This window comes from Papaver somniferum, chromosome 10, assembly GCF_003573695.1.
Source record: "Papaver somniferum cultivar HN1 chromosome 10, ASM357369v1, whole genome shotgun sequence".
Classification (NCBI taxonomy): Eukaryota; Viridiplantae; Streptophyta; class Magnoliopsida; order Ranunculales; family Papaveraceae; genus Papaver; species Papaver somniferum.
In genome coordinates, this window is record NC_039367.1 from 87,280,935 (window position 1) to 87,291,202 (window position 10,268).

Below are 10,268 nucleotides of genomic sequence, written 5' to 3' on the forward strand. Positions count from 1 at the left end.
GTGTTAGCTTTCCGCTTAGTCAAGCAGTTAGTTATTATTTTCCTTTTAGCAGAAAAAAGACTACACATTAACATGTTGATATGTACTGGTTGTTTTCCTTTTAGCAATTGCTTAACTTAACTAACAATTCCTTTTGCAGGTTTTTGTCCCCTCGCATATGCATTAGTTTATGGTGAAACTAATGACAATTGGGAGTGACTTCTCAAGAATCTGAAGGAAGCTTTGGATGATGATCGCCCAATCACTTTTATGACTGACTGAGGTGAAGGTTTGGTTAAATATATTCCCAAAGTGTTCCCTAATTCTCATCAAAGCTATTGCTACTTCCACTTGGACAAAAACTTACCTATCGCAAAGTCTGACGAAAAGTATAAAGAAGTGACTGATTCTTTCCGAAAGGCAACATATGCGCTTTCTCCTGCAATATACGAAGAAGCTCTTCAAGAAATGGTAAATTTGGGAAGGCCTTGGGTTGATGAATACTTTCGCAACATTCCAAGGGAAAAGGTAGGTGTGGTCAGACTTCTTTAAGTGTTGCCGAAATTCTTTAATTAATTGGATTAAAGGAGACAAGAAGTTACTTGCGTGTTGGTTGGTTGACAAGATCAGGTTTGCATCAGTTCCCTTAGTCACAGTACAAGCTTATATGTAGTACTAAGATTTTATTAGTTTCTTTTGTAACAGTACAAGCATGTATGTTTTGTTAATCTATGTATAATGTAGTATAATAGACTTGATGTTTCCTTGTCGTGTATGCTACGTATTATGGAATTGATGTCAGAACGTCACGAAAAGAGTGTCTTGATGAACCCAGAAATGCTAACCCATGTGTATCAAGCCTTGCTTGAACTACACATTCAAATTGGCCTTCCCTGGAAAGTTATCCAGTCAGATGCTAACCTCTTTGAGGTACATTCTCCAAGGTTAGCATTTACCCCTAATCTCTATCATCTGAATTTTAGTTTTTTTTTCTTTTTAAGCAGCATGCTCTGTGATGTGATATCCGTCAAACTAGTATCTTAGGTTTAGTGTAGATAACATACGAATATGTAATGTGTAGATATTCGGTAGATAATATGGTGTGTTTTTGTGTGTGAAGGTCTCATATGGTAGATCTAGAGAAAAAAACTTGTACTTGCCAAAAATGGCGCGTGTATGGTTTTCTATGCTCGCACGCTACTGCAGCTATTACTAGATCCGGTGGAAGGATACTTGATTACGTCGAAGATTACTTCAAAGTTACCTGTTATCGTGAGTTATATTCAATAGCTATTACACCTGTTCCTAACCACGACAGGTATGTGTCTTTAAACAGTCCATTTTTTATATTGTTTTTAAGGAACAATATATTGTGTACATATTATTGTGTAGTTACGATTCTGTGTTTTTCTCACAGGACTGATGAGTATCGTTCTCCCACCAGCTGTAATTAGGGCTCCACCAGGCAGGAAAAAGGTAAAGCATGCGAAAAGTACATGGGGGAATAGTAGAAAATCTGTCAAGTGTTCAAACTGTAATTTGAAAATCATCACAACAAGGTTACATGCACTCTTATCCGTTAATATGAAATTTCTGAAGAATGATTTTGTCACAGGTATGTGTTTCAAGCAGTACATATTAAAGATATGTCTTGGGGTAGGATGATACACTACGATGTATTGTTAAGTAAGTAGTGTTTTGATTTCTCTTTTCTTTTATCACAAGCTTTGAACGTGCAGCAGAATGTGATACCGATGACGTTGCCATTATTTCCACCAGTTATTATTTGAAAAGCTCACCGGCAACTATCAATATGTAGTCCTTGTTCTAGTCTACTGTTTTTTATTCTTCACTACCAACTGAATTTGGTTAATAAATGTTTATTTACAATACAAACATTATAAGTGTATCGAATTTACTGTTTTTGTTGTTTCTTATAACTTCTTTTGGTTTTCAAACATTATAAATCTATCAATATTTAGTTATATTGATCTTTCGAATAATGAAATATGTCGTTAAGTGTCATTCACCATAAATGAAATAGTGATATTGATATTACATGTAGTAGTATCTATCACCACATTGTAGTAGTACATATTCGTATTACATGTCAGTATTGTAGCGTAACCATCTTCCACTACATACTGAGATGTACTGATTGTAGTGTAACCATCTTCCACTACATGCTGACATTTTCATCACTGAAAGCAAATTTAAACCATTACATAAGATTAAGTTAAAATTTTTGTGGTTTCCAAGCTGATTCACCATCTACGGGGGTTGAGGGGGCGCTCCAACACAAAATCACTAATAAGTTAGACAACATAACAAAGTAACACAATTCAAATTAACCCAAGTCCAAATTAAAAATCACTAATAAAAAAGGAAAAACAATATTTAAGATATGTTTTTGAACATTCTTGAACTCATGAAATGTAACCAAGAATAAAAGGAAAATAGGTAAATATTAAAATGTACTGCCAGACTACTTTTAGCAATTAGGACTCCATTGTGTCAGTTTATAACTGATTTCTGGTGGAGATGATGTCAGCAATTTGCATGCTAAAGCGACCCTTTTGTTCTGAATATTCAATTCCGCTTCATCATCATCTACCAAATGTAATCCCACATATTTGATTTTCGACTTCATCTTCATAAAATGCATCACAAATAACAGGCAGTCTGGTGATTTACCTTGTTGAGGTGCTTCACATTCATTGACTAGTACATTCTTCAATGTTTCTTTACTGTTCTCCAACAAGTACATGTTGATAGGTCTGAACATGGAATCTTCCATTTTTTTGGCGTTTGCATAACATATTCCTCCCCATTTTTTATTAGAAGAATTGTAGTGGTTGAACACCATTTTTTCGCAGTCATACTCAAGTAGTGTCGAATGAAGATTGTTATGGCACATTGGTACAAGAATCTTCTAGATACTTTTATCCATCTCCAACATTAGTTTGTAAACAGAATTTTCTGCTCCTCCTTTGAGCTTATCCGGGAACTCGACATTGTACTGAAAACATGGATGTACTTGAATAGTTATATCTAATTATGTTTTTATGCAGTATAAATATGTAGTGTACCTATTGATACATAAAACACAACAAAATTACAAGTACCTATTCCTACATACTTTAATATAAATATGTACTTTGCAGATATGCATCGTAAGATAAAAACTTTCCCAAGCGGACAGATCAAGATGCAAAACAGGTAAGTATTTTATATCTATTTCGTGCATCGGTTGGCCTTTCTGAAACTTGTTGTTAATCTTGTATTACCCGTAGTTAGAGAAGATTTTTCTCTAAAAAATCGTTATGTACCAAGTCCTCAACTTTAGATGCACTAAGACAAAAACCACCTTCTCCCGTTTCCAAGCAATTGAGCTGAAAAATAACGACGTAAAGGTTAGTATTCTTGTGTAGCAGAAAATATTGATATGTTCCCAAGCATAATATACCAATACGTATGGATATCAAAAGTACATATCAATATGTAGTAGATTTGGATATCAATTTATTTTTTTTGATGTCAATATGTATTGCTTACTAAGAATATAATAGTACACGAAAATTACTACTCTATATATCAATTTTTGTCTATGCAGATTGTTCCAAATAATAGTGCCAATTAAGAACTCACCTAATCAAGTATGCATTATCGAAGAATGTGGAAAGGATAGTCTTTTGATCATCCTTCAAGTCATTATAGAATGGCGATGTATTTAGTTTCAGGAATACCTTGTGGCGCAATTTAAGCTTTTTTGTTCTTCTTTAGTGTTATTGCTTATGTTGCTCCAGCTTTAGGCTTCTTAGGTTCTTTATATGATGCAGAGAACTTACTTCCACTTTCGTAAATATCATCTTTATTTTTTGCAGGATGGGCACGAGTAACGGGTATGGCAGGTGTGTATTGCTGCCTTGCGGGCTTTGCGATGAGCTTTTCTTTCACTGCTACCTTTCTTTGTATCTGGCTTGGGGTAATTGGTTCCTGTATTTTTTATCAACATAAAGAATATGTAATGTAAAAACACAATTATTGCTGATTAACATTCAGTACATATCATTCACCTGTGATGGAACCTCCAAAACATCTTGTCATGGAACCTCTAGAGTATCTTGTGATGGAACATCCAAAGGATCTTGTGAAACTTTTGGTGGGATGTTTTCTTGTTGCTTAGCTGTAACTTCACCTGTATCTTTCGGTTCACTGGGTTCTTGTTGCTCAGTTGTGTGTTGTGTAAATTCTACCTTTTGAAAATCTCTTCCAATTAAATTATCTAAATGTTGTCGTAATTCAGTACCAAAAAGACCAAGGTTTTGATCAGTACCACTATTTGAAAGGAGGTTTGCATACTCTTTGACGTAAACTCCAATGCCGGAGTTTTCCATGTCTAAATAATCTCTGATAGAGAGTTGTTCGATGTGTTCCAAACTCGAAATCTCACTAAACAAAGGTACTTCCATGAGATAAAAATTCCCCTCCGTCGTTGCAGCGTTATAGTCTTCAGATTTCTGGGACATAACATCAATAGTATCGTTTGTTTATTGTATAGTAGTAAGCAACTCCTTTACTGCTACCTTCTTAACTTCAAGTGGATCAGTCTACAAAAAGCAATTGAAACTGTCAACATAGAGCTACTTACATATGTATTGATATGTAACATGCTATGTAACAGTAAATAGCAATATGAAATGGTAGATACCACTATAATAATGTAAGTATCTACCACTACACATTGATATGTAGCAGTATATAGCAATATGTAATGTTAGATACCGGTATAATAATGTAAGTATCTACCACTAGATATTTATATGTAGTAGAAACAATATACTTTCATACAGTAAAAAGTGTATATTAAATCATATTTAGACTACATACTGATATGTTATTTACTTGTGTAACAGTACTTGTGTATGTAGCAATATGTAATGTTATATACCAGTATAATAATGTAAGTATCTACCACTACATATTGATATGTAGTATAAAAAACATACTTTGATACAGTAAAAAGTGTATATTAAATCATACTTAGACTACATATTGATATGCTACTTACTTGTGTATTTTCTTTGTAATTTCTCGCTTGTATCTCTTTGACTTTTTGCTTCAAATTAGATTTATCCCAGCTTCTAACATCAGAACGCTGAACTTCAACATCACGGAACTTCAATACTGCAGGTGTTGTTGATAAACCAACTTTATAGGTGGCATTAACATTTGTTTGATCTTTCGGTGTTGATAAACCAACTCAGAGGTGACATTAACATCTGTTTGATCTTTCGGAAAAACTTGCATTTCGACTTCAACGGTTTGGTCCACATTTTAATCTTCAATGGGGTTGCTTTGAGTAGGTGTACATCCCAATCTAACATAATATTCTTCGGTGACTTCTCTATGCAAAGGGAAAGCTTTCAAGTAAATTTCATGCATCATCAGCACAAGGTTTGAAGCGTCAACTGTTGCGCCCTCCGATGCATTGTGTTCACTTTGCTCCATTTAGAAGATATTATACTCCTCAAATCATCGCATTTTATTTTCCAATCCTCTCCCCCAAATATTGAGTCATTTTCTTCTTTCTCTTCTTCCGTTGGACTTCCATTTTCTTCTTCTTTCTCTTCTTCCGATTCAGATTTATCATCTTCTTCAACGGAAGTTTCAGCATCTTCTTCCTCTTGAATCCTTCTTAAGATACGATTAAGAATTTTATTTTCATGGTTTGTGTACTCATCTTTGAATTCATCATAGAACTATACAAATCAATAATGTAAAAAGCAACTACATATTAGATATTACCAACATAAATATCTTTCTTCTCTATCAAATACATATCACTACATATTGATATGTATCACCACATATGCAATGCAAATATAACTACATATGAATATGTATAATTTAGTCTTGGGTGTATCTAACACTGCATATCAGTAACTACATATTGGCACAACAAAGTAACACGATGAAAATATCATTACATATGAATATGTATAACTACAATGTTATTTTTATGTACTTATCAATATGTATTTTTTTTCGACAAAATATGTACTGAAAGTTTACCTCAAACTCAGAAAGATCAATATTCTTTAGGAACTTAGTACATATCTTTTTATGATTCCATCAAGCCACTCTTGGAACTTACAATCCTTCAGGTTCTGTCATTATAGGCTCTGGCTCCACCAAATGGGTATGCCCCGCATACCAAGGATGTAAGTATTGATATGTAGTATTAGATATACTATCAAAATGTAGACAACAAACAAAACAAAATATTTCAATATAAAGGAAATCTTACCGACAAATAAACAACACAACCATTAGTGTTTTCTACGGTTTCCTCGTTTTCATTCAGCTCTCGCTCTAAGTAAGAATGAATAAGGTAGGCCCATGAAATATTCTTGGCCTTATCAAGATCAATTACGAAACAAATATATTTTTCAGTCAAAGCGTTTGCATCATTGAAAATAATAAAGTGCACATAAATAGGCATATAAGCCTAACAAGACTTCGACATCTTCTTCGTTTTCCTCAGATTCTTGAGAATCTTCATGTGATTGATTACCCACGCTTTGAAGAGAATCTTATTAGATTTTACATTAATTGGTGTTCTTTTAAGGATTTTCAAGATCTCCTTCTCAATCATTGGCCTAGTAACTTTATCACCACGTCTAGTATCAGCAAGAAAAATCCTTTTGAAGAATGCATTTTCGCGACATCCAAATTTAAATGGAAGATTTAAATCTTAAAATTCCCTATATTTCCCTTCTTGGCATCCCATAAAAGAGTGTCATTTATTCTGGTGTGGATATCGGCTCATACGGTGTGTCGTTCCTTACAAAGCAACTTGTTTGGCTTCTGACCTCTCTTCTAACATTTTGGTGATTGCATCTTCAAGCTTACACCCATGTTCTAAATCAAAACTTAAGTGCCAGAACATTAGGAACAGGTGACCATATTGAAAATGCAGGGGTCTAACTACCTCACCCAATATTTCGATTAACAATATGTATGGACTAACTCGAATATAATTTTAAGAGAATCAACTAGAAAATCAGACTCAATCTTAATAAAAAGTATATCAAGGAGTTAATATCTCTATCTCTCAGTTTGATCTATACTCAAACAAATAGAAATCTGTGAGTCTTTATCAAATACAAGAGATATAAACTTGGATGGTACCAAAGACCAATATCCAAGGATCAATCAATTTCCAATCAACAACCAAAGGTTGGATTTCACAATTGAAGGATACAACGCACAACCTGTGATATTTCAATTATATAACAAAATATAATGCGGAATATAAATAACACAGATACCAAAACTTTTGTTAACGAGGAAATCGTAAATGCAGAAAAACACCGGGACCTATTCCAGATTAAATATCACACTGTATTAAGCCGCTACAGACACTAGCCTACTACAAACTAACTTCGTTCAATACTGTAGTTGATACCCAATCAATCTCACACTGATTCAAGGTACAGTTGAACTCCTTACGTCTATGATCCCATCACGATGCTACGCACTTGATTCCCTTAGATTATCTCACCCACAACCAAGATTTGCTTTGACCCAAAGTCGAAAACTTGAATAAACAAATTTGTATCACACATAAAAGTCTACGATAATAGATAAATATTTCTCTCACAGATAAACCTAAGAGTTTTGTTTCGTCTTTTGATAAAATCAAGGTGAATAGGAACCAATCGATAACCCGGACTTATATTGTTGAAGAACAACCTATAATTATCAATCACCTCACAATAATCTTAATCGTATGGTAGAGAAACAAGATATTGCGGAATCACAAACGATGAGGCGAAGATGTTTGTGATTTCTTTTTATCTTTCCCTATCGGATATATAATCTCAAGTCAATCTTTCAATTGAACTCCTACGATAGAAATGGCAAGATCATATTGTTCAACTACAAAAGAAGTAGTTTCATCTGGCTTCACAATCCCAATGAAGTCTTTAAGTCGTTAACCTACAGGGTCTCGATAAGAATTCTAAGGTTAAAGGAGAATAGACTCTAACTAAACCAACTAGTATCACACAGGAGGTGTGGGGATTAGTTTTTCCAGTTGCTATAGTTCTCCTTTATATAGTTTTCAAATCAGGGTTTGCAACCAATGTTAGCTTAGTAACAAAGCATTCAATATTCACCGTTAGATGAAAAACCTGATTTAACCAAGATAATATCTTTCAACCCTTAGATCGAAACTTAGCTTGTCATACACAAATGAAATTTATTTCATTTAGGTTTGAGTAACCGTACATAAACGCGTACAGTTAGTTGGTTCATAAATGGTTAACTAACAGTTAACCATATGAGCACTTTCATATTAATCGTATTCATCTTCTTCACAACTAGTTCAAGTGACTTCAAAAGAACTAGTTGAATAGTTGTTCAATTTCTTAGGTCTTTATACATATACACAGTTTGATTCATTTGAATCAATTCATGAACAATATAACCACGGTTGCAAAGATTGCATTCCTTATAATTTATTGTTTAATTTCATGAACTACCAATTTGAGAAATAACCAGCTTGGGTACGCGTACGGGTATGCGTACCTTAGCTACGGGATTTGAGTTTCCAAACTCAGCAGAATTTTTCGGGTAGAAAAGTTCCGCCAGTATGCATACGGGTACGCGTACTTAAGGTGACTGGTTTATTAACTCGTAAACTCCAAACTCAACAGAATTTTTCGGGAGGAAAAGTTCCGTCAGTACCTATCTTCTTTACCAATACTGTATGCACACACTTGGTTTCCGGCACATGGATTTATACACTAATGTTTGAACACACTATATATGCTTATATCTGTAGATGGTTACGTAATCTCTACTCTACATGTCAATCATTGAAACATTCTTCTATAATGTTATAATAGTCGTTTTTCACAACTATCGTCATCATTTGATAGGAGAGTAAACTCAGATCGAAATAGCAAATGTGTATTATGAAAATTATCATACATATACGAACTTTGTCTCAAGAGTAGGAGATAGAGTAGATATACTTTTGAGTGATAGATAAGATCAAGTCTCCATATACCTTTTAGTCGGATAAAGTTCAACTGGTTCCTTGAGTAGTTCTTCATCTTCGTAAGATGATCGCCGTGGAGTCTGGAGTTCAACTACGCTTAACTATCCTAGTCCGAGACTAAGCTATAAGTAGACTAGAAATCAAGACATATAGTTTTGACAACTAAATTTTGACAAGAAATCTTGAGATAGAAACGCTAACGAGTTCGACCGAGCAATGTTCTAACAATCTCCCCCTTTGTGAATTTTAGTGACAAAACTATCAATACATATGGATTACAAATTATATAAAACTTTGTAGCTTCACGTCCACATGATTGATCTCCTTGGTGCTTCAACATTACTCGAAAACTTTGTGTTTTCCAAGTACTCCCATGATTCCATAGATGTTCAGTTCAACATCATAGTTGTTGGATATCGATAGCCATAACAATGAGAAAACAAAAGCTCTCTATCATTGTTATACAATGTCATAGTATTATTACACAGTATCAAAGTTAAATTATATCACAACTTCGACAACAATACTATGGTGATATGTACCACTCCCCCTTAGTCAATACTTTCATCTCAACATGAAAACCACTCCCCCTTACATAATGATCCGAAAACCATATGTATTTGTAGTGTGAACTACATATTAATTCTCCCCCTTTTGTCAATAAAATTGGCAAAGGTACGAAAACGGGATCCTAATTAAATTTGCACCGAGATTCTTCAAGATTAAAGAAAAGTACATATCAACTTTGTTTAGATGCAATCATATAGACGAAGCTAAATGCATTCATCAAGGAGTTTATAAAGATATAAGATAACTCATAAAATATTCCACAGCCGCACTCCCCACAAAGATATGGAAATTAAGTGCAAGTTCAAAAGAACTCTCGCCCATTAGATGTCATTCCCAAAAGAAATACAAGAGCGACCTTACTTTTACAAGAAAAGAAGGATTTCTTTGGACACCAAAAACCACAAAAATGATTTTGTATCCAAAATTTTCAATTAAACTAATCACAAGAGAACTCATGATTAATTTAATCGGAATACACAACCAAATTAACCACCAAATAATCTATGATTAGTGTAGTTGTAAATGCTCACATAAGAAGACTTATGGAGCCGCACATTATATGCATAAGATATGGATCAGGGAAGATCAATACTTCGGAATAGACAAAGATTCATTCTATTTCCATCATTATTTGTATAATGACATATAA